Source organism: Lissotriton vulgaris, chromosome 5 (genome assembly GCF_964263255.1).
Source record: "Lissotriton vulgaris chromosome 5, aLisVul1.2, whole genome shotgun sequence".
NCBI classification, from domain to species: domain Eukaryota; kingdom Metazoa; phylum Chordata; class Amphibia; order Caudata; family Salamandridae; genus Lissotriton; species Lissotriton vulgaris.
In genome coordinates, this window is record NC_141693.1 from 1,048,336,105 (window position 1) to 1,048,363,051 (window position 26,947).

At 40.7% G+C, this 26,947-nt stretch overlaps 1 long non-coding RNA gene across 1 annotated transcript in view; it reads right to left on the reverse strand.

Annotated features, from left to right (window-relative positions):
* Positions 1-1,560: 1,560 nt before the first annotated feature.
* Positions 1,561-26,947, reverse strand: part of LOC147711975 (uncharacterized) — an 80,607-nt gene continuing 55,220 nt past the window's right edge. Inside the window, exon 2 of the long non-coding RNA XR_015295970.1 lies at positions 1,561-3,147. This is a non-coding gene — a long non-coding RNA (uncharacterized LOC147711975). The remainder of the gene's footprint in view (positions 3,148-26,947) is intronic.

Here is a 26,947-nt window from a genome sequence, read left to right on the forward strand (position 1 = left end):
GAGGGTTTCTAGTTATCCATGTAAAGGCCAACACCACTCACTCCTCTCTCCGAGGCAGCTTTTAGCGTGGGGCAGCAGCGCTGGAGGTGTGATAGCCAGGACACCTTATTGGCTGTGTTTGGGGAATCACCAGCCCCAGATCAAACGGAACTATGTATGCTAAAATCATCATCTCGCTAGTCAGGAAACTGATTTTAGTGCTTTCACTATTCATCCCTAAATTTGGGGTATTGTATTAAAAACTGCTTACGTTTATTGTCCAATGACATTGATCAGGAAAAGGCTTCAGAATTCTGAAGTCAACAGCTTGGAATATATTTGTTCAATCCATTGTAAAAAGTCTTGGATATAAGCAGGGTAACAACAGGACTGATTAAGCAAGATAAACAAAGTTAGTGATTTGTAATACACACCAAATTTCCATCAAGAGATGACCATTAGCAAAGGCCCTGACACTAAATTTAGACCCAACGATACCAGGCTTCTTCCAATCCCAACTTCAAGAGAACTTACAATGGTTAGTATATGATTTACTATTAACACAATCACATCCTGAAACAATCAGTCTTCTGGATAATCCGAGCCATCTCTAAAGACAAACCCATAAGGATGAAGCTCTACTTAACTTTAGGAATGCTCTTAAGCCCCCTGATCTAACTTTCCAACTTTCCTTAGTTGTTGTAAATAAGGAAAGTCATTTATATATTGCACAATATTCACACCAGTCAGTAGAGGCATGGTTGTGTTGTCAGATTAGATTAATGTTAGAGGTTTTAAACTTATCTTAAATAAGTTTAAACTGATTTATTTCTGCTGAGAAATACTGACAGTGCTTAATTTGAGCCGGCGGTTTCCAGTGCTCGGCACCTAATTATCAACACCAGCACTTATGACAGTATGCCACATTATGCACTTATTCTTTTCACAAAATAAGCACTGGAAGTACAGTGTTGGAAAGCCTGCCACCTAGTCTCGTCTTCCTAAAGAGGTGGAATGCTTTAATTGTACTGGGGTCAAACTCAGGGTCTCAAAAGAATAAATTGTTCTAGTTGGCTGAGTAACAGAAATTGTGGTTTGCAGACAAGCATATTTTACCCATTTTTAAGCATCATAAATAATCTTTTACACTGAATTTTGTCTTCCCCTGGAGATTTGGGTTGTGATAGGGCTTGATGGATGTGCTAAGCACGGATCCATACATTAGATCTTTAGTATTGAACCCACTCACCTGGAGTAAGTCGCAACCATGTGTTAGCACATAGATGCCTGCATATGGTTTTACTGCCAGATAGTAAAAGCGTAAATCACTTAAGGCGCTGGGCAGACTTTTGCTTCACGAACAATTGACGTGTTGATCTTTACAGCTTTTCATGACCAGGCACAATCTTGTGATATACGTGATGGCAGAACTGTTCCAACCCCATGTCAGCAGAAGTTTTAAATACTCCGATTGTTAGGTACGGTTGGTGTGAAGTAAGACAACGATCATGCAACACAGTCCATGAACAGCGCTCCTTTTACAAGGGATTCTGATACAATGAATGTAATGAATAAAATTAGTGTATGGAAATACAATTGCTTTACTCTTGTCAAGTGATCAAATATTTTTCAACCCTTGACTATACTTTCAATTTTGCAGCAAATACCATTGAAATAGGTGTTGATTACTTGCTAAATTGAAGTTATAGCACAATTTTCACAGGTCACAACCCAGTCCACGTAGGTTTGTGCAATCGCTAGTCCCCCACCAAGGGATTCTCACAACAGAGATAACATCTGATCAATCAACAACAAGAGCAACTAAAACTAACAGGAGTCTAAGTTTCTTTAGCTGCTGGTCTTAGACGTTGGCAAATAAATACTTTGCACTGGATGTACACCAATGCCCACCATTTTGATTTGTTATTGGGATTTCTGCAACTCCCGCCCTATTCAAGGTCCTTGGGATCTTTTGCTGGCACTGCTGCTGACAGTCTCTTAAAACTAACTCCTGACAGAGGCTCTTCCCCCTTTCTATCTTTCCCTGTGGCTCTGATGTTACAAATCCTGAAGCACCAACATTCTGAAACCCCCTAGAGTGTGTAGAGATAGTCTGCAGGGTGACTGTGATGCAGTCACTCGTGGCATTACAGAAAGACAACATGCAATTCTTTTCCTCAATCATCTGCTGTACAAATCAGCAAAGCATCCTCTTCATACACAAGAAACAATGTCATCTGATGATGTCTTCAATTTATATAGCTCTCTATCATTCCTTGCTCTCCCAATCTCATATTTTACTCACAAAAATAAGAACAAAAGGGCATATAAAGAATTGTGGAATTTTGCTGTCACTCAAAGAATACCATGACCTGAGGTATGCATAGCGTTAGCATGGTCTTGCTAGCGCTTTGACTTCTTTTTCTTCTTCTTGTCCCGGACTTCCCCATTATTGTCTGCATCTGTGTCACTGGGTGTTGGCGCCCTGCGAATGACTTTCTTTTCAACGGTGTACTCCTGCTCACCCACCATTGGGTCCCCTTTCACTAGATACTCCCCATTCTGGTAAGTAATCATCACGTGTGTCCTGGGGTAGGTGCCGTACACTCTACGGAGATCATCCTTCACAAAGTCTGGCATTTCTCTCCTTTGCCCAAAGATCCGCTCCAGCCTCCCCCAATGAAGTTCTCCCTTCAGGGTGAAGCCTTCAGGCCACGCATCTGGATGCAGTTTCTGGGGCCCTGCATATGTAGGGTTGTTGTAATTCATATACGGATTGTACATAGGTAGAGGATTCGGAGGGGGAGTGTACCAATGTTGGGCAGATGGTAAGCTGGGGTTCATGCCGTAGAAATGATGGTACTCCACATGGGCCCGCTCAGGATCGTGCAGATATGCATTGTTTCCGACAACAAAGGTATAAGGCCTGCTGTTATAGTTATGCATTTGGATAGGAGGTAACATCGTAGACCTTTGTGGGCTCCCAAATGTACCAGGCCTATAAGGTGAATAGCAGAATGGAGGATGAAACATCATTGAATAATACTCGGGGGGTACAAAACCATAATGGTACATTGCAGGCACTCAGGCAGATGCAGTGCCCCGGTGTTGAAGTCAATTCATGTCAACTCATGGTCCATTCCATTCACCTTGACTCTTCTTAATAAACTGCAAAGAAAATAAAACATATGAATTAGATTTAAAACCAGACTCTATGTTCAGTTTATTTTTGTTTGCAATGGAAAAAGCAGGTTACATACATATAGAAAACCAGCCTGTCAATAGCAACAAAGCTAACTTCTTTGGTTTTTAGCGGCAATCATTTGGCTGGAGGCAGTCTGCTATCTGTTGGAGCTGGTGTGTCAAGGAACTGAAGTGCTTCAGAGTATAAGCTCCTGCAACTGCACGTAGCTGACACTAGTGCACCATAGATAACTTGTGGTATTCACCTACTTAAGGGGCTGAACAGTGTTTCAAATGGGCCAATACTCACTGGTACTAAGTACCAGCACTTTTCAATGTACTCCCCTTGGGTACCGGAGCTTTTCCTTCTCCAAGCAGTGGCGATCAGTGACCCTCAAAAGTGGGAGAGTGGTCGAGCCAGTGCCAAATCCATGGCAGGCACAATGATAAATCACAATGCCTTTAGGGTCACATTCCAAATCTCTCAATCATGGCTCGTTAACATATTTTTTAACGGGCTGTCCAAAGCTCTCAATCATGGTTTATTAACAGATTTTTTAACGGGCCGTGACTGAGAACACTGCAATTAACGCGGAATGCAATGTGAGTTTCACACAGTGCCTGTCAGTGTGCGATGAAGACAGAAATAAAATGAAAAACAAACTTACCTTTTTCGTCTTGATTGCAGTCAGTGCGAATCCTCCCCGAGCCTCAGTCAGCTCCCCTCTCCAAATCCCGATGCTGCTTTCATGCTGCAGATGAGCAACATGACAGCAGCACCAGGATTGGCTGGAGCGAGCTGCCTCGACGATCCAGCAGGCACAGGTGCCTGCTCTCCTCCTAACTGTCTAAGTCAGCTAGGTGAAGAAGTTTACACTGAGCATGCCAGGCTGGCCGTAGCAAGACAGCTGGCCAAATAGACATGCGCAGTGTAAATAATAGTGAACACCACTCCCCTGATGCCAGTCAGCAGCAGTCCCGCCCCAAAACTCTTCTGGGCTGGGAGCAGTGAAAAACCTAATGGGGGGGCCGCTTCTGCTGTCAAGGAGTGTACTGGTACTCCGGAACACGATGGCAGGATAAGTGGCATGAGTGCGTGCATCAGTGATGCTCTAAGCTGAGCCACTGATGAATAATTAATCAGCAGATCATGTGTTTTATCAAGCTTTATAAAGCTACTCAGGGATTTGGACAGCTGCACGGGGATTCACAGTACCGGGTCCGTTAACCCTGCGTAGTTAATCACATTGTATGTGTCTGATGTAGGGCCTGTTGCCTATCCCACGCAAAACACGGGACAAAAAAATCCAAATTGCGTAAAGTTAGCACTTGTTGTTTTTTGCAGCACTCAGTTGTTTAGCGTTACAGTTGAGTTTAGAAGGCAAGGGGCAGTGTGAAAAAAAACACTCTAGTTCAGTGTGGATACAATTTTATAAAGACAAATAATTAAGCTGCATTCAATTTTCTTCAATGCTCTGCCAGAAAGGGAGAAAAAATGAAAGGAGAAAAACAGGTGGGAGAGGAGAAACACAAAGAAAGTAGGTAGAAAGAAAGAGGGGAGAGTGAAGAGAGGGAGCAAGAGATTAAGATATAACTGAAAGGGAGTTAGAAACAAATTTCACATTGAAAGGATTTGTGAACACTTAATAAGACTATTCAATCAAACAATACATCTCTGTAAGATATCAATTGAGACCCTCTTCCAGCACAACTTTTTTATTGTCATCTATTATAAACTTTATACACGTGACATACTTGTGCCTAAGGTAAGCCACACTCATGCTTTTAATTGGTTCTGCTACAGCATGGTACATTCAATTCTGTGCCAGTGGTTGTCGTGGCAGCACCAGTGATTTGTTTAAGGATTTTGAGCAATATAGGGTTGGAAACCAATGGCATGAAATGCATGCACCAGGTGTTTGACCCCTTTGACAAGGCTAATATTGTTTGCCACTAGATTCTCTGACAGCATGGCTCTTTCTGGTATATGATCAGTATTACTGTCAGTCTGTGTGAGGGTAACAATTAATGATTGGTTTTCTGGCTGAATTGTCTAATCCTGAGTTTTGAATGTGCACTTTTAGACCATTTGAAAGGAGATGGAGATAGAAAGAAGAGATACAAACTGGAAACAGGGTGAGAAAGGAGAAATAGGAATTAGGAGAAGAGGGGAAGAAAGAGTGAAAGAAAGGAACTAAAATATGTCAGACAGAGAAGGGGACACAGAGGAGAGAGTAATAGATGAAAGAATGAATTGTGAAGACAAGAGCAATATCAAGAGAACAAAGGATGCTTCGGGCAGGAAGTCCTACAGATATAGTTAGAGAAAGGAGGAGGGAAGGGACTGATAAGAAAGGATGAGAGGGCTGAAGGAAGAATGGATGGAAATACGATAGGAAAAGTGCATTTTTTAAAATTAAAAGTTAGTTACAAATGTATCATTTTTTAGGGGTTTTCACTATAATGAACAAGAAGCTTGGCTCTAAAATTCTCATATAAACATACAGGCTGAAACAAAAAAAGGACGAAACAATAATTACTTTTATTCATAGTAAATATTTAGAAGGCGCTATTGGGGTCTTTATATATAAATGAAAAACACTGGAGGAACTATGAATTCAATTTCAACTTTGAAATGAAGTAGGGTGACTTGTGCAACGTATGGTGATTGAATAAATAATCATCCATACTTATTTTTATCCACTACTTGAAGTCCCAAAACCTTTGCTTTTGTTCTTCAAATACTTTACATCAGTGTACTTCATTATTGTGTAACTTTTAAACTGACTAGTTCCTTGTTGTATGCTACTGATGGAGCAAGGATTCGCACGTTAAGCGACTTGCTTGTATTCATGAACCTCGATTAACCCTAACTACGTAATCAACTTGTTTTGTCTTACTAATCTGCCCCTTGTCCGACATTTGGGTGTTCGAAAGATGCTTGCTTATGTGTCTATTAACCTTAATACGCTTGCAATCTAAAATGGCCGCTGCTAAGCGGGAATTTAAACTGCGCATGCGTCGGTCATACCCATGTGACGTGACGTATTCAATGTCTTGGTGGGAAAATAGTTGCACATGCGCAATAGAACTAAGATGGCTGCTCTGTGTTCTCACGTGCTTAAAGCTCACATTGCCGCTTTCGCAAAGCTGTTCGTTGTGCTTAAAACCTTGGGGCATATTTACAAGCCCCTTGCGCCGCTTTTGCGCCGCCGTTGCATCACTTTTGTGACGCAGCAGCGGCGCAAAAGATGCGCCATGGTGCGGGGTATTTACAACGTGACACATCTGGGAGATGCGTCACGTTGTAAAGCTCTGCGCCAGTAGGAAGCATTCCCGCGCAGGGGGGCATTCCGGCGCAGGAACGCCTCCTGAAAGTGGCTGAGTGAAATCTACAAGATTTCACTCAGTCATTTTGGGGCCTATGCTGCGTCAAAACCCTGCGCCTGCTTGAAGCAGGCGTAAGGATTGACGCAGCATTGGAAGAATAGGGCCCCCGAGCATTGCTGGAGCTGCGTCGTGCTTGCGATGCAACTCCAGCAATGCGACACTTTTACGGCACAGATGTGTGACGCATCTGTGCCGTTTTTGCCCCATGGTGCGCCTGATTGTAAATGCAGCGCAACCATGTTAGCGTAGGCCTGGCGCACAATAAGTGGCGCATCCCTGCTGATATGCAGGGATGCGCCACTTATTGTAAATATGCCTCCTAATGCTTTAGTTATTATAAAGTAAGGGAGTAGTATAGTAGTTCATGGTATACAGTGAAATCATTTATTCTATGTTTTAAAACTGTTTCTTTTCCATTTCATGTACACTTCAAAACTTGGCCCATTATATTATGCTTTACTCCATTTTGAATGAAACTGCGTCTGCGCGAGATCTGCAAGTCTCCAGAGCAGATGACCTTTGAATCTCCGCCAAGGAGCTGATTGACTGAAGAGATGCTCCTGGGAACCTGAACTTCAACCCAGCTAGAAGAAGCTGAACTGTACTACAATTGAAACAAATGTAAACAATATCATATTCACCATTGTTAACCGAAAAGCATATGTCATGAGAACCTGGAATTTAAGGGCCGGGTACGGAAACTGAATAAAGAGTCTGAGAAAGTCTAGAAAATAGGTGGTGTGATGACCTGTCCTCCTCCTTTGTCCAATCAAAATTGGTGATCCTTACACTTGCAACATTGGGGGGTGGTACACTGACCTGAAAAACAGTATAACTAGCGTAGGTTTAGCTAGAGAAATTGTCCGACTTGTCCGAATAGCTGACCTGTCACTGACCTAACGCACTCTATAGGTGACTGAGACAGATAGCTGCGGAGCACTCTGTTGGGAGGTTCGAGAAAACCCATTCGGGGTTTTGGGAATTAAAAGTGCTGGCGAAGCACTTTGCTGGGAGGTTCGAGAACCCAATCAGGGTTATTTGCAGATTCCTTGCAGAGAGGGAGTAGCGCAGGCATTGCAACCGAAGCTGCAGGTGTTGGTCGTAACCTTTGGTGAACCCGGTCCTGAAATTTGGGGTTATCCTGTCCTGACTGTCCATGAGCTGCACCTGCTCGCCTACTGGCACCTAAGTCCTTGAGGGTTCTTCCCGTCTTTTCAAAACTGACCCATGGCCAGGGTTGGTCTTCACTCTATCCTAGGTAAATATAAAGTCTGTGTGGGAGATTGCATTTCTAAATTATATTTCTAAATTCTCGAATATTGCAAAGCCTAATTGCATATGCTTTTTTTCCTCCCCATCCCTTGATAAATGAGATTTTCATGCATTTCTGTCTATTAGTGTGTTCCTATTTTTCCCAACCTATAAACAATTGCTAAATCGTTTTCTATTTAGTATTTGTTCCCTTTCTCATCCTCCCTTTAGGAGATAAGCTGAATTTAATAGTATGTTCCAAAATATTACCTACCCTATAGTATTGAGCTAAAATTGAATCTTGAATTGCAATAAGTTCTTCTTTAAACTGCCATCTGAACTGCGAGAGTCTTAGGGTTTAGTATGTTCCTTTTCTTTACCCTCCTTTAATCAAAATTGCGAAAGATTCGTTATCTAAATATAGCATGTTCCTTGTTCTTACCTTCCCTTTCAGTTTAAAATTTTTAAATGCTTAGAAATACTCTATCTCTTGCATAGCTATACGCTGTTTATCATTTTGATTATAGATAGTCTAATTTGTTTTAACCTTATGCTCATGACATATGATGATGAAGATGATTAGATAAAACTTTCAACCTACCTAGAGTCTGTGGTTATTTTCATATTTTACAAATGTTATAAATGTGTTTTGAGTACCTAATTTATAACTCAACTCCCTGATCCTATGGGTTTAAGTTCCTAGTATCTACATTGCTAGGTTATAGATATAGGAATTAGAAGTATAGAATCACAAATTATACTGATAGTAGTGCGTGAGTTACCTAAGTAATATTAAGGTGTGCTGTTTTATGAAATTATGGGCCCAGGTGAGTATTAGTAAAAATGTCCTAGCTGGGTGACCTGCGCGCTCTATCACTACCACCATAGCTGAATAAACAGTACAATGATGCATGTTAAGTAGATGTGACTGGCCCTAATTTCTGCCTGTCAACAATAACACAATCATAGTATGTCTTTGTCAAGGTTCCTTTTCACCCTTCTCAGACAGCACACAGTGTCCATTATTGTGGATAAGTGAAAATCCAAATGTTGTTCATGTGCCATAAGAGCAGAAGCAAACTGTGGACATTTGAAAGATATTGTTAAATATATCCATTGCACATGCAAAAATAAAAATAATACAGATGGCAGAAATGGCTTTGTATCGTCTTGCACTATTGGGCACTGATAAGCCTTAATATTGTTAATAAATGATTTCCTCTTTTTCGACCAATTCTAGGGGACTTCCTTGTGTTAACGGTAGAGCACAAACTGAAACCAGTCTCTGGGAAGACCATAGGTGTGGTATATGGCGTTGCAGGCTTAGTGAATGGTTGAATGAGAGTCATGCTTGAAGGGTTGTATGGACGTTTGTCTAACTATGAAGAAAAACATGGAGGGGGGGCCTAAAACATTCACTATACATTTGTAAGACAGAATGAAGAAACAATTGGTTACTTGGTGGTTATTGCATCTCTTATTTTAATGTTCTTTCTAAACTGGGTAAGTGATATTTATTCAGATCAGTTAATCCAGTAAAGTACATACAAATATAATAAATTTGAATGTACTAAAATACATGGAGCAAATATGAGAATTGAAATATTCCTAAAGCACATGTATATTATTGAAAGTAGCCATAAAAGTGTAGATAAATTACACCGTAACTAATTTGGCAGCATATACTATAAGTGATAATGCAACAATGCGAGTAACTATAAAAAACATTAATGGAAGTAGCTTACTCTACAAAACCTATAACATATATGCAGTGTATTTTACACTCTAAATCTGTGGACTAAATTTATTAAACATCACACCAGTTCAGGGGAACTACCAGATTCTTATAACATAAAGCCATATGTTTATTACATTACAGCTGGCCAAATATATATTCACCGAGCAGGAGACAAAGGACAGCCAGAATCACATTATTTAATTAGTGTAGTACACTACAACCAAGTGGCCCACATCAAACGGGATCATTGGAATACAGAAAGTGATATAAAATTGCTTATATAATCTGTGTAACTACAAAAATGAGAAGTTGATCATTAGGCTTGCATGATTTAATCAAACAAGCACTACCTAATGACTATATGTTGTCTATACTAAAATTATTGGGCATATACTTGTTTGGTTGTTAACCTTCAAGTCTGCACAGACTCCATATTATGGTTAAGCAGAGGGAGGGAATATCTGCCAATATTTTCCCCATTAGACCATACCATTTTAAGGTCCAGTTTACACAAAGAGAAACTAAGTTATACATTAGATGGATAAATAAGAGTGAAGATGAATTTTTTAAAACTTCCAAATCAAGGATCCCCTACCTTAAAAAAAACTGGGCTGATTCCATCTCCTGGAAGACTCATTGTATCAGGGAGTAGTTTCATCCTAGAACCACTTTCAGAATTCTGTGATTATTTGTTTAGTCCAGGTATGAAAGATGCCTGCCTATCTGCAAGAGAATACATATGTCTTCATCTTAGAGATACCAAATGTATGACATTTCAAAGTCATTTCTCATCATCCTTCGTGTGGAAATGCTATACACTAGCATTCTGCAGGGAGCTGCTCTATATGCAATAGACTATATACCTTAAGAGCTTCATATTGACCCTAAATACTGCAGTTTAACTTGAATGCACAGAGCTGGCTTTAACCTAATTTTCTTTTGATATGAAGGACTTTGATAGGCACTACCTTCACCTCAAGTCTAGCAAATTGGCACTACATAGTTTCAAACAGACCACAGTCCTGGAAAACACTAGCCCATTTCAATGGTGTTTTCATCACCTGGGAAAACAATGAACACACAGCCTGTGCCTGTCATGGTTGGTGGAATACACAGAACGGATATTTAAACTTTACAATGAACAGGCGCAGAACTAAGATTACATTCCCTGAACTGATTATGGGCACTGGGAATGGCCAATTAGTCGCCAGGGCTCATACAAAAACCACTGACAAAAGCACATTACTGATGTTTGATAGCTACCATTCTCCAGGCCTTATAGGACAACCTACCATTTGGCTAATATCTTAGAGTTAGATGGAACCACTCTGACATTAACATTTATGACCAACAATTTGTGACTTTAAACAACAAGTCAGAAGACATTTTGTATCCTAAGCAACTTCTCAGGCAGTCTTGAAAAAGAGCACATAACAACAGCCAAGACGCTCTTCTGGAGAATTTTTCCAAATCACAAATTGAAAGTCTGGCAAGTGCCACGACCTTCACCCCGGTCATAAATAGACTCACGAAGGCAATCCTAAAGCATTGGCTGCTTCTTAACATCATCTGAGGAAACTACACTCAACCTCTTCGCACTCTTAACATTGTTCTTTACAATGCTGAAGTAGAGATAACTTTTTGTGAACTAGATTCATAATGGAAAATAGTTTAACAGTCAAAGACATGTATCAGATGAAAACCGAACATCCTCGAGAGAACAGATAGGCAGCTGAACGAATGCTGCGGTCTGCCTTGAGCACTGGGCTTCCTTTACAAATGAAGAGGTTTTTTTTCTTTTGATAATCGTAAAGTATTGATGTTTAGAAAACAAATTGAAATTCTCGGTATGTGAATAAGGCGATGTAACCAAGATGTTTGCTATGCGTTTTTTTCGAATAGTACACTTTTTGTGACAAGAAGGACCTGCTTGAATGAAGGGCCCCTGAAAAGTGAGGGGAAGTAGCTGCCACTGCCTTGCATCTCGCTCTGCATAAAATATTAGAGACACTGGAATGACAAGTTAAATAGACAGCACTCGGTAACTGCCGATAGATTACTTTGTAGATGTTTCAATATATCATCTAACTCTTTAGTATCCTTATGACGTTAGGGTGACAAAATATGTGCTCTTTTCCCAGAGTACAGAAGGAGTTGTGCCCATCCATGTAAACAAATATAATAATAATTTAGGCAACTAAAGCCCTATTCCTGGACTCAGTGGAAAATGACTTTTGGGAAACCTATTCAGACCTTGATCCAAGCTTTGCCAGAAACAGCTGAAAACCCCCCTAGCCAAGAGAGTATGTGGGCAGTTTGTCATTTGTGCCCTTCACTGAAAAGAGTGAGGAAAGAACACAACCTGCAACATGTCATTTATTTAACTTTATAATCTATATTAATGATGTTGCCTCTATAAATGGATGCACCACAATTGAATAAAGTGCCCCAGTCAATATTAGCATTCACAAGGGAGAGGGGTGTTCCATGAGAGCACAAAAACATGTCCTCGACCACATCTGCAAGGTATTGAGGTTCTTCTCCCATGCCAGAGCCCTAAAGAAAAGAGTGTAGTCTTTGGACACAATAAACTACTCAGGCTGGATTTTTCTATTCATTCCATACCTACTTATAAAGCCCATCGATTAAATAGGAATAGATTTGTAATGTCTAGAGAGTGGGGCGCTTAAATGACAAAAGCGGACTGACCGAGCTACAATCCTCTAGAGACTCAGTTCCCCTCTTTGGTGATGTTTCATCTCAGCCTCCATTAAGGTAAGCCGAAGTAAAACAATCATGGATTTCTTTATGATGCAGAATTATGGGGACCTTAGTAATGATTTCATAACATAACGTAATATAACATGTGATTCTGACTACGGCTGGTGCATTCAAACATGAATCAAGGCGCATACCTGTTACCATGTGATGCTACACACACAAAACTACTTGAGGATGTAGGAGTCACAACTGTACAGTTCCAGTTCGGACTGAATCTTCTTCAGGGGGAGAAATTGAAAGCTATGGAATGCAGTCAAACCATGCAGATAATGTGACCATTGCAACCCTACCAGTCGCTCACTCGAGTTGGAGAACCCTAGTCTTATTATACTACAAGCTTCATGGCAAAGTGTGAGGGATATCTCCTTCATAGTCACACTTTCGTCAGAAGGAAGGTGAGCGGGTCTCACCTAGCGGAGCCCCCTTCACTGCCGTACGTTGGGACATGATGCTACCCAAGCCACTTTTGCAGTCTAGTGGAGGTGGAACATGGCCTCTATTATTAAACAGAAATCCATTAAACTGGCCATGTTGTTGGAAAAAAAGGTACCTACAAAAGCTGTATAGTTTCAAACACATGGCAAAATGACTAGCGCATATCAAACAGCTTAAAATTCATTCTGATAAAGATTTCCAATGGTCTAGAGCTGGGGCTGTGGCAAGAAAAAGGAGCATAAATCAGGTGTAGATGTCTAGCCTTTGGACACGCGTCAGTAAGTCGGGGGTAAATGCACACTTGCTACCTCTTACCATGATGGGAAGTGCTCCAGTGTATACCACTGCATCCATCCATTAAGGTAAAGGAACAACAATGCAGTTTATCTAAGGAAGTGCAACGTAATGACACAAGGCGCAACACCCTGACTCAGGCGCGCACCGGAGAGAGTGAAGTGATGTGGGATGTTGGCACCTTCACGCAGGTGTACATAATTTCCTATGTCAACAGGACTCATTTCTATCACCTAGCAACCTTACAAACGTTCCGTGCGTTACTTATAGGTATTTTATATTTGGTGAGTAATAGATTCTGTGTCAAAACGTCACCACGGGCTGCCAACATGTTGAATATAAGCAAGACAGCAGTTAAAGGAGAACGGACAGAGCATCACAAGCTCAGCTATAGCTAATTGCAAGTACAAAAATAAATGGTATCAAAAATGCATAGCATGTAGCAAAAGAACTACATTTTAATGCCTCGTCAGGGGTAGTAAGTACTATATAAATGCAATTTCAATTACTATTTGCAAGGTGCAAATTAAATTAGATATAACACATCAAAAGAGGATCTATAATGTCAATTTACATTGCTTAAGCTGGCCCTGAGGACCTGCTATTGGGTTCACACATGCTGCGTTTTATCCACTCATGAGTAACATCCAGGCATAATGGGGCGGGGGGTGCTGCCCATTTATATGTGCAATGCAGAAACACTCTTATGTGCAATCTCCAAGCACAAAGCAGGTAACATTCTCTGCCTTGACCAGTAACTAGATTTTGTTTCTGTGAAACAAATTGAATCCTACTACTGATATCACACCCTGTTCTTCTTTGGATTATTTCCAGTTGAAGCTTTATTCAACATTAATCTTTAAAGGCATCAACATGTTGCAATGTCAATTACTATATTTAAGACAGTCATTATTATCATCATCATAAATCTTTACTCTGTCATACAATGACCATAAAAGAACACAATCAAAACTCACATACTGCAAAATAACTTTTATATACTGTACAATGCACTTTGAAAAAAACACAAGAAAGAATCGTAAAACAAATATGAATAATCGTAAAACAAACATGAACAAAAGGAGTTAATAATTATAATACGTCAACTGCCCTTGTGCGTATCGCGCAGTGTATGAAAATTGCAGTAAATAAACATAACCTCTCCACTAACAATAACTGAAACTCTGCATAATGTACAGTATACTTTTAAAAACATAAAGAGGAATCGTAAGGCGGGAATATTAATAAAAAAAGATAAAAGAATTCATTATACATTTGTTGTCCTTGTACGCATAGCACACTATATAAAAATTACAGTTTAAAAACATATCATCGTTGTTAACAAGAACTGTAACTGTCTAAGGTTTTTCTGTTTTCAAAAACGTAAAATAAACAGCTTTCTTAATGAAGAATACAACTTACAAAAGAGCATAGAGTGCAAAGTACTTTGTGAAGAATGTTCATCGCATGGCAAACAGGTAAGTTGGCAACATAAATACCCTGTGTGGGGTAAGCCACAAGAAAATGTACTGAGCCCAACCTTAGTCTGGTTAACAAGAATCTATGGTGTGTCTTGCTGACACAGGTTAGATAGGGTTCAATGTCAGGACTAATACAAATTTGAGCATAGGCCAAAATAGTGGTCTTGCCAGCATTATTACTCATTCTGTCATCAATACATTCAGCTAACTTCATTTCTGTCAATGATTTGGAGAATCTGGCCAAGTAATTGCCCGGGTTCTCATATAGATCGGTGAATTCCAAGCTGGTACAGATCTTCTCTATATACAAAATCAAAGGTATTTTTAAACCTTGTTCCAACTTCAGACAATCAGCTATTACTGTCCGATTAAATGAGGTTTCATCCTAGGACCATATCTTCAAAGGATCACTGACATAATATCGACTACAAAAATATAGGCATTTAAAATATCGACTCCAAAATATCGACTACCAAAATATCGAAGTCCTATCTACAAACAGGTAAGTAAAAAAATATCGAATCAAAAATATCGTTTAAAAATATGTACTTTGTAAAAATATCGAACTTATTAAAATTAATGTAAAATTAAAAAATATTAAAAATAAATAACTAAAATATACTTATAAATACTTAAATAACCTTAAAATTATTAAATAATTAATGTAAGTTATAAAAAAATAATAACACAATTTTATGTGTTCAAACATATATATATATATATTAACATAATATTATTATTAAATATACAACATTATTACCGTAGCATAGCAAGAGTGTTAAAATTACGATTCCCACTCCAATGAGTGTAACAGTAGGGAAAGCATTGAATAGCGTAGCGGTAAAAATTACTACTCCGACTCCAAAGCGTTCAACAGTAGGGAAAGCGTTGGATAGCGTAGGGGTAAAAATTACTATTCCCACTCCAAAGATTGCAACAGTAGGGAAAGCGTTGGATAGCGTAGGGGTAAAAATTACTATTCCCACTCCAGTGAGTGCAACAGTAGGGAAAGTGTTGGATAGCGTAGGGGTAAAAATTACTATTCCCACTCCAGTGAGTGCAACAGTAGGGAAAGTGTTGGGTAGCATATGGGTTAAAATTACTATTCCCACTCCAGTGAGTGCAACAGTAGGGAAAGCGTTGGATAGCATAGGGGTAAAAATTACTATTCCCACTCCAAAGAGTGCAACAGTAGGGAAAGTGTTGGATAGCGTAGGGGTAAAAATTACTATTCACACTCCAGTGAGTGCAAAAGTAGGGAAAGCGTTGGATAGCATAGGGGTAAAAATTACTATTCCCACTCCAGTGGGTGCAACAGTAGGGAAAGCGTTGGATAGCGTAGGGGTAAAAATTACTATTTCAACTCCAAAGAGTGCAACAGTAGAGAAAGCGTTGGATAGCGTAGGGGTAAAAATTACTATTCCCACTCCAAAGAGTGTAACAGTAGGGAAAGCGTTGGATAGAGCAGGGGTTAAAATTACTATTCCCACTCCAAAGAATGCAACAGTAGGGAAAGGATTGGATAGCGTAGGGGTAAAAATTACTATTCCCACTCCAGAGGGGGCAACAGTAGGGAAAGCTTGGGATAGCGTAGGGGTAAAAATTACTATTCCCACTCCAGTGAGTGCAACAGTAGGGAAAGCGTTGGATAGCGTAGAGGTAAAAATTACTATTCCCACTCCAGTGGGTGCAACAGTAGGGAAAGCGTTGGATAGCGTAGGGGTAAAAATTACTATTCCCACTCCAGTGAGTGCAACAGTAGGGAAAGCGTTGGATAGAGTAGGGGTAAAAATTACTATTCCCACTCCAAAGAGTGCAACAGTAGGGAAAGCATTGGATAGCATAGGTGTTAAAATTACTATTCCCACTCCAAAGAGTGCAACAGTAGGGAAAGCGTTGGATAGCGTAGGGGTAAAAATTACTATTCCCACTCCAGAGAGTGACCCAGTAGGGAAAGTAAATTCTTCATATATTATTTAAAAATATATAAATTAATATCTATAAAAAATTAATTAAAAGTAATTACCAATATAATATAATAATTAATCAATTAAAATTACAAATTAAAATTGATTATTACAATTAGTTCCCTATTAATACAAATTAATTACAAATTACCAATTAATTAATTAACAAATAAAAATTAATTAACAAATAATTCAAATTAAATACAATTAAATAAATTGATTTATGTAATTAATTATAAATAAATTACTTCCCACCCTATTCCCCTATAAACCCACAACCCGCGAACAAAATTAAGTTAGTAAAATTAACATAATTAGCAATTAATCAATTAAATAAAATTAATTGGCAATTAATATTTTATTTATTACCCATAAAAAATTATTTAACAATTAATTCAAAATAAATACCAATAAATAATTTTACATATTTAATTAATTATAAATAAATTACTTCCCACCCAATTCGCCTATAAACCCACAACCCTCTACAGATAATAAATTAGTAAAATTTACATAATTAGCAATTAATCAATTAATTAAAATGAATTGCCAATTCAAATTTAATTAATTACCAAAATAAATTAATTAACTATTAATTAAAAATGAATACCAATAACTAAATCTACATATTTAATTATTTATAATTAAATTACTTCCCAGCCTATTCCCCTATAAACCCACAACCCGCTACAGAATTAAATTACGCAAAAATTTAAAAAACTAAATTCATTAATTAAAATGAATTATAACATAAATACACACTTTTTAACACAAAAAACACTATAAAAAAGTCGATATTAATAAAAATTCGATAATTTTAATAACCTATAATATATACTTCGATATTTTAACTTTCTATATTTTTAACATTCGATATTACATTACTTACCTTAAAAACGACATTTTTGATGTCTATATTCTGTCCATTCGATATTTTGTCCATTCTATATTTTAAACTCGATATTATGTCCATTCGATATTTTTTACTCAATATTTTGACTGTTTACCATCTTCAAACATAGCAGGAGCGGTGGTAGATTCACCAGATCATTTATGTGCTCTAGTCCAACTTCTGGAAGTCACATATAGGTCCCCAAAGGAGGTGATTGGCCAGCACTTTGCATTATAGAGTGTCATTAATTCTTGAATAGGATTGCTGCCCAACCTAGTCGCAAAGCTATGGCCCACCTCTGTGCTTGTTGTCAAAGCTACTGCTCTTGTGGCTTTCAAGGGGTCCTAGGTGAGTCTGTCATCAAACAGTAACCCCAGATAAAGATACAGAGGAACTTTTCTAATTTTTGTGCTATTCACAGTAAAAGCTTTAGCTTTCTTGTTCCAAGATCCAAACATCAATATACCAATTTTTGCCTGATTAAACCTCAAATCCAAACTGGTCATAAAAGCACAAAACTGATAGAGCACGGGGGAGGAGCCTAGCGACGAACGAAGATGGGCGCATAAGCTCTCGGCTCCGTCGACCTCCGCCTGTCGCTTGAAGATCCTGACATATATCCTGCTTTCGCGCCTCACCCCCGTGCGGGGTAATATTTGCTGATACTGGCGGTGTGGTCCCGAGAACTTTCCCACCCGGATTGGCGGAGTTGTGCCGTGTGAAGATCTTGGCCTAAAGTCGCCTGTAAGCCGGGACCTCGATTACTGACCCAGCCGGGTTACAGTGCAACAGTGGCGGCTGGGTGCCCCAGACGCGGTCCGGACGATTAACCTGGAGTGTTTCCCAACCCTATACTGGTGAGGTGCCTGCGGTCCTGTACACACTGCGCAGGTGTACGTATCCTGAAGGTGGCTGAGAGGTCGGGGGTCCCGTCGCGGCGGCTGGCCCCCTCGCCGGGTTGGTGCCCCCACCCGAGAGGCCCCGTCACTGCTCGGAAGTGCGCCTCCAATCCCCGCCTGCCCGACTCGCACTTCGGTCCCCGGGAGAGTCGGGTGCTCCGAAGGGCATTCATATGTCTGGAGCTGACCGTGTGGAGGCGGTGCGGGGCAATAAAGAGCCGTCTTTGAGGACCGTGATGGCCGCCATTAGGGAGCTACGATCCTTCATGGCCTCTACCCTCCAGAAGACGATCGCGGATGTCACCAAAACTGCCCGATCGTGCAAGGACCCTGACCTGCCTGGTGCCCCTAAGCTGGCTGTTTTGTCCACGCTAATACCGGTACCTACGAATCGAGACTCCCTTCATGTCGAAGCCTCGCAATTATCGCCTGGAACACAATGTGCTAATGGACCTGTTGTCCCGGAGAGACACCCGCCATTATCGGCGCCTCCGTCCACGGACGTGTTTGTGGTCTTCTCTTCTCCTGAGCCTACGGCTAATACGACCTGGCGGATGCTGCGAACATTACTCGATTGTTTTGACTTTGCCCTGAGTTTGAGATCGACATGGTCGTATTTTGGCTGGAAGACGGCAAGTGTCATGGCGGCTGTGGATCGTGACGGACTGAGGTGCTTGATCGGACTCCTTATGCAGGTTCACAGACTGGCTGGGACTTTGATTTTTCCGGGATACGTGCTGGTGCAGTTGGCTGAACTCATTGTGAACATTCGAAGGGGTCAAGGGTGAGACTGTTGTAGATCTCGACTTTAGGGGTGCATGAAGTTCGGGGGATTCGCCATTTTGTTGCTTACGGGTGGTGGGGCGGTGTCGGACGCCTTCCCTGGGTCTTATTTTCAATAACTTGCTTATACAATCGCTAGACTTAGAACTGGGGCTGTGCGTCGCAAGGGGGGGGTAAGGAGACCGAGGGCAAATGTGATTTTTCTCCTCCTCCGTCTTTTTTCCTTTTCTTATTTTTTCCTTTTTCTATCTTTATATACTTCCCTTTTCTTGCTATATTTCGGGTTTTTGGAAGCTGGGCGATAGGCACGCTGCTAGGGGGGTAGGCCGTAGCCATCTGCAGGGGTGCAGGGTGGGGGGGGGGATGGGGTATTATTGTTTCTCCGTTTCTTGTTTCTATGGCCTCCTTTTTCTTCATTAGTTTAACTGGATTGTCTGTTCTTTTTCCTTCTTTCTGGGTTCTGGGATCGGTACAGTAAATTACCTGATTTTGAATTCTCGACGTTGGGCCGAGGGGTTCGCTTATAAGTGTTCCTCGTTATGCCTCTCCATGTACAGGCAATAGCCGGGTGTGCTTAGTGTTTGATTGCATGCGTATACTGATTGCCCGCCTTAAAGATGCCAATAGATATGTTGGATTTGCTTGCTCGCGCGCCTGATTGTTTCATATGATCTAGATTCTGTGACTGATCCCTCCTTTCTTTCTCGTTTTATGCTCTTTTTTGTTATTATATTGAAATTCATTCCTTTTAACGGTAAATATCCTGTTTTAAAAATTTTAAATTAACCTCATTCATCCTGTGCAAGATTTGTGTGTGCTGAAACAGTTCTGGTCTCTAATCCTGCTGCCGTGCCTCCGGGATGTTCGGCTGAATAGCTGTGTGCACCCTGTTTATAAATAAAGGTTTTCAAAAATTTAAAAAAAAAAAAAACTGATAGAGCAATCGCTATAAATCAATCTAGGTTCTAGCCAATAAAACCGTATCTTCAGCATAAATCAGTGCTGACACACTGCAATTGCCTACCCGCAAACAGTCAACATTAAGATCTAGCAAATATTTCTCCTGAACGTTGATATGTATTGAAAAGAGAAAAGGGGCCAGAACGCAGCCCGTCGCACATCTCTATCAAGCTTAAAGGCTTCAGTTGTCCCCTCAGCTGAACCGAATCCCATTCTAGCGGTCACCTAAGACAGTCTTACAGAAATCGTATATCAAAGAATGCCACAGCAATATATTTAATAATAATAAGTATATAAAATTACACTGTCATTAAGATAGATATTAAATACATACATAAAATGTAGCGTGCTAAATATGCACAAAGCATGTTCCTTAAATGAAACAGGGAGGGTTCCAGTCTTCAAATCATATATGTGAATGCAGATTACATTAAACAGACAGTGGTAATAAATAAGATTAAAAACTGTGGCCTGATTCAGAATATTTATTTATATTATTTATTCTGTCCATCAAAGTGGCGGAGGACATTACATCCACCACCCCGACGGACAGAGGACCTCCATATTTAGATACCACCGCTGGCCCTGTGGTGACCTCTGTGCGTCCACAGGTGGCTGTGCCCCAGCAACTCCTGTGATGGCATTGAAAGTTCGGTGAACAGCTATGTTTCATTCAGCCAATCACCAAATCTTTTTGATTCTTAAAAACAAACTTCCGAAGCAGGAGTTTGTTTTTTGAAAAAACTTTTTACTAATGACTCTGGGACCCTAGAAGTTGTCCCCCAGTGTGTGGAGGTCATTAGTATTTTTTTTGTTCAGGACCACCAGATTTCCCATGGTGGTCCAAAATATAAAAATAATAGACAGACCGCCCTAAACAGGGTGGTTGGTCTTTTGGGCAATCTAAAACCGACAGCCCCTACTACACCAGTTTTAACAGTTTGCCTGACTCCTAACAGAGCAGAGGTTTGAGGCTTTGACGTCCCGGGTACCTCGGCACGTTAGTACCCTATTCACCAAACTCTAGATTGGGCCCTCTATCTCAAAAATATGATATATCCCAAAAAAACTAAGGGGCAGATTTATGTTGTGTATGCCCACGTTTGCGTCACGCAACTGTGGCGTAAACGTGGTGCATCCCTACGACCGATTTACAACGTGACGCATCTAGGCAGATGCGTCACGTTGTAAAGCCCTGCTCCGCTTGTGGGCGTTCCGGCGCAGGGTGGGCGTTCCGGGGCAGGTGCGCCTCGCAAAAGTGGCTGAGTGAAATCTATAAGATTTCGTCCAGTCATTTTTTGGCCAATGCTGCGTCAAAACCCTGCGCCTGCTTGAAGCAGGCGTAAGGCTTGACGCAGCCTTGGTCAGATAGGGCACCCCCGAGCCTTGCTGGAGCTGCGTCGCACTTGCGACGCAACTCCAGCAATGCGTCACTTTTACGGCACAGATGCGTGACGCATCTGTGCCGTTTTTGCCCCATGGTGCGCCGCATCATAAATGCGGCGCACCATGGGTGTCGGAGCTGTGTCGCACTGTGGCGCATGTTAACTGGCGCATCCCTCGGGATGCGCCAGTTAACATAAATCTACCCCTAAATGTCAATAATTATTAATGTGCAGGTATGTTTCTTAAGGAGACTTCGGGACATCATCATTGCTAGACATGCACCCTAAGCCCTTGGGTACCCATTAGCGGAGGCTGATTACCCTGATTCCGTCAACATTTTAATCCCATTTGTAAGTGGTATGATTCCAGCAAGATGACTGCTTAGGCATGCAATAGGACTTTAATCTTAAACACTAGTGTTCACCTACTGCTGGTGCGAACAAGTGCATCCTTTGTTTAACTTTGGTCCCACAGGTGTCTGTCACAGAGAAATTAAAAACCCAATCATTCATTTACAATATAGGCGTCTGACATGTTGTCTCTTGCGTGTGAAGTTTATGTCAAGACCAGTAACTCGCCCATCAGAACATCGAAGGCCAGTTTCAGCTACAGCTGTTAGCTGTGGCTGTTGTTCTCCTTCTTTACAAATCACCAGATCCTCAGTGACTCAGGTAACTGGACTCTGGATATTTGACCTGGACTAGTTTCCTCTTTTCTTACTGGAACCCCCTTCTTTGCATGTGCCAATCCAAATGTACTGGAGTTTGATTTTTTGAGATGCAGCTTCGACTCAAAAATACTTCGTTCTCTCTTCAAAACAAGAACTAAGGATGAAACTAGGATAAGGGTCAGATACTAGTGCTCCCAGTATCTTTGTATGAAACAATACAGCTTTAGATGTTTTAAACTAACTAGTCTGTCTGGAACAGTTTCAGGGTTTCCTGGAGACAAGAATGTTTACTGATAGCAGAGTCACAGTGATTTCTCATCATGAAAGTGCACGAGGTACAATATGCTGGATGCAACACTTCCACGGTGGATGTGGCTGAAAGCAGCCACCATACCGTGGTTTACATAACGTCCATAGTACACTTTATTTATGCATACCAGATACAGGCTGGGAGCAAATTCACACTTATAAAGGTGCATAAACAGACTTCTGGGTTTATATTTCTGACTCCGAATCGTGGTCATGTTGTCAGAAAGTAGGACACAGATGGCCAAAGTATTTACTTTCAAAGTGAGTGCTAGTAGCAAGAGGATCTGACCTTTATAGACCACAGAGTCTACCATAATGGAATCCAATATTGAGCATACCAAATTCACCATATGATGTGGACAACTGAGATTCTCAACAGTTACTCAAACTTTTCTACCTTTTGGGTTGTTGAGGATTTGCACTACTTCCAGACTGCATTCATTAGATGTCAGGTTTTCAATTGTCTTTCAGATTCTAGACCTCCTAAATAAAGAACATTTCTGTCACTGGTACACAAATATTATTTTCTGTGATAGGAGACAACCAAAGTGTCATAACTCACTAACCAAGCCTATTGGCCACCACTTTTGGAAAGTTATGACCCTTTTTCTCCACAAGTACTTTTGCATACCTATTCTCAGTCTAGCTCTGTTTGATTTTAGCAAAGACAAGTCCCCGGGACAGGGGAAGCTTCATTTTGTATTGTAATGTATTGCATTGATATTTGTAGCGATTTCTTATTGCTTGTGAAGCCCAACACTCTTTCCTGGTGGATGAATACGTTTCTACTCCATTTGTGTCTTTTAAATAGAACTTCAAACCTCTGAGGTCATGTAGCAATTTTGATTTGCACTGTGATCTTGAAAGCCCTTCAAAATGCATATTTAAAAGGATGTTGGGTGTATTTAAGTCTATAAAGTGCTTTCTAGGTGAAGTGTGTGAGGTTAGAGGTGTGTTATATGCATGAAGTTTCAGGCATTACTTTACTCTGCAGTATTATCATAACAGAGTAGCGGAAAAGAGTGATTGAAGTAGAATCACAGCTTGCATGTATGACATGTTTTTGTTGTGTTTAGCGAAGTTGGTATAATGTTTCAGGAAACAGCTGTGCCTTTAGGGCCCTTCTAAACTCAAGGTGGTTGCAGATAATCCTTCCTTCCTTTAAGAGTGTAATCAAAAGTTTTTTTAATAAGATGGGTCCAGTTCTGGCTTTTGAAGAAGGGCCACGGGGTGAGGCAAAGGTCTTCAAACCAGATACATCTAACCAGGTGAAGCTAGTTCAAGACCTTGAGAGCAGGAGAGATGTGGGTGCACCCACTCAAAGTTTAGAACTTGCCTTCTTGGCGAATTCTGGACCTGTTCAAGTTGGTTGATTTTGTGTATCGTGAATCCAACGTAAAGCCTGTTGACACAGTTGTTTCGTGGCTACAGTAACTCTAGAGGCCAAGTCCAAGAAGACCTTGCATAACATTCTCATGGTGAAGAATGCATTTTGGTCACTTGGGTAGCCTGTGGTTGGAGCTCTAAAATTCCTCATTGTGTAACGGTATTTGGAGCCAGTCGAACTTAGGCCATATTGTTTCAGGTTTTTATTTCTGTCCACCACTTTAGATGACAATTTCTGGTTTTGGGGAGTTCAGCTTAAGGTAACTCTGTGACATCCCAGTGTCTATTGTCCTCACGCATTGGCTGCGTAGTGACTTGTCACCCTATGATGTTTTTTCCAGCTTAAGATGATCTGGGTTTCGTCAGCATAGTTGTAGCACTGCTTGTATCTATAACTTGCAGCAGTGAGCAATGTTATGTATTAAAAGAAGAGGCAATTGTTAAGCCTTGGTGAACACCTAACACTTCATGGAGAAGCACCGAACTATAATCTCAAGCAATAAAAATAAACACAGATAATTATCCAGGGCTCAAAAAAATCCATGTGCCCACTCACATTGTGCATTGCAAAACTATTTTTAGGGACTATTCACCCTTTCTGGCAAGTTCCAAATTGAAAGTTTGGCAAGTGTCACTGCCTTCACCCCGGTCATAAATAGACTCACGAAGGTAATCCTAAAGCATTGGCTGCTTCTTAACATCATCTGAGGAAACTACACTCAACCTCTTCGCACTCTTAAAATTGGTCTTTGCAATGCTGAAGCAGAGATAATTTTTTGTGAACTAGATTCACTATGGAAAATAGTTTAACAGTCAAAGACCTGTATTAGATGAAAACCGGACATCCTCGAGATAACAGATAGGCAGCTGAACGAATACTGTGGTCCGCCTTGAGCACTGGGCTTCCTTGACAAATGAAGAGGTTTTTTTTTTCTTTTGATAATCGTAAAGTATTGCTGTTTAGAAAACAAATTGAAATTCTCGGCATGTGAATAAGGCGATGTATCCAAGATGTTTGCTCTGTGTTTTTTCGAATAGTACACTTTTTGTGACAAGAAGGACCTGCTTGAATGAAGGGCTCCTGAAAGGTGAGGAGAAGTAGCCGCCACTGCCATGCATCTCGCTATGCATGAAATATTAGAGACACTGGAATGACAAGCTAAATAGAAAGCACTCGGTAACTGCCGACTAGATTACTTTGTAGATGTTTCAAGATATCATCTAACTCTGTAGTATCCTTATGACGTTAGGGTGACAAAATATGTGCTCTTTTCCCAGAGCACAGAAGGAGTTGTGCCCATCCATGTAAACAAATATAATAATAATTCGGGCAACTAAAGCCCTATTCCTGGACTCAGTGTAAAATAACTTTTGGGAAACCTATTCAGACCTTGATCCAAGCTTTGCCAGAAACAGCTGAAACCCCCCCTAGCCAAGAGAGAATTTGCAAAGATTCAGAAGTGTGCAATCTGGCCAGAAATCATGAAGTATGTTTTAGAAGGGTAGTGTTTTATTCTTGTCCTTTTTCAGATGGAACTCTGTATTTGAGAATGCAAGTTAATCTCTACTCATGCAGAGAGTATGTGGGCAGTTTGTCATTCGTGCCCTTCACTAAAAAGAGTGAGGAAAGAACACAACCTGCAACATGTTATTTATTTAACTTTATAATCTATATTAATGATATTGCCTCTATACATGGATGCACCACAATTGAATAAAGCGCCCCAGCCAATATTAGCATTTACAAGGGAGAGGGGTGTTCCATGAGAGCACCAGAACATGTCCTTGACCACATCTGCAAGGTATTGAGGTTCTTCTCCCATGCCAGAGCCCTAAAGAAAAGAGTTTGGTCTTTGGACACAATAAACAACTCAGGCTGGATTTTTCTATTCATTCCATACCTACTTATAAAGCCCACGGATTAAATAGGAATAGATTTGTAATGTCTAGAGAGTGGGGCGCTTAAATGACAAAAGCAGACTGACCGAGCTACATCCCTCTATAGACTCAGTTCCCCCCTTTGGTGATGTTTCATCTCAGCCTCCATTAAGGTAAGCCGAAGTAAAGCAATCATGGATTTCTTTATGATGCAGAATTATGGGGACCTTAGTAATGATTACATAACATAACGTAATATAACATGTGATTCTGACTACGGCTGGTGCATTCAAACATGAATCAAGGTGCATACCTGTTACCACGTGATGCTACACACACAAAACTACTTGAGGATGTAGGAGTAACAACTGTACAGTTCCAGTTCGGACAGAGTCTTCTTCAAGGTGAGAAATTGAAAGCTATGGAATGCAGTCAAACCATGCAGATAATGTGGCCATTGCAACCCTACCATTCGCTCACTCGAGTTGGAGAACCCTAGTCATGTTATACTACAAGCTTCATGGCAAAGTGTGAGGGATATCTCCTTCATAGTCACACTTTCGTCAGAAGGAAGGTGAGCGTGTCTCACCAAGCGGAGCCCCCTTCACTGCTGTATGTTGGGACATGATGCTACCCAAGCCATTTTTGCAGTCTAGTGGAGGTGGAACATAGCCTCTATTATTAAACAGAAATCCATTAAACTGGCCATGTTGTTGGAAAAGAAGGTACCTACAAAAGCTGTATAGTTTCAAACACATAGCAAAATGACCAGCGCATATCAAACAGCTTAAAATTCATTCTGATAAAGATTTGCAATGATCTAGACCTGGGGCTGTGGCGAGGAAAAGGGGTATAAATCAGGTGTAGATGTCTAGCCTTTGGACACCTGTCAGTCAGTCTGGGGTAAATGCACACTTCCTACCTCTTACTATGAAGAGAGCTGCTCCTGTGTATACCACTGCATCCATCCATTAAGGTAAAGGAACAACAATGGAGGTTATCTAAGGAAGTGCAACGTAATGACACACGGCGCAACACCCTGACTCAGGCGCGCACCGGAGAGAGTGAAGTGATGTGGGATGTTGGCACCTTCACGCAGGTGTACATAATTTCCAATGTCAACAGGACTAATTTCTATCACCTAGCAACCTTCCAAACGCTCCGTGCGTTACTTATAGGTATTTTATATTTGATGAGTTATAGATTCTGTGTCAAAACGTCACCACGGGCTGCCAACATGATGAATATAAGCAAGACAGCAGTTAAAGGAGAACGTACAGAGCAT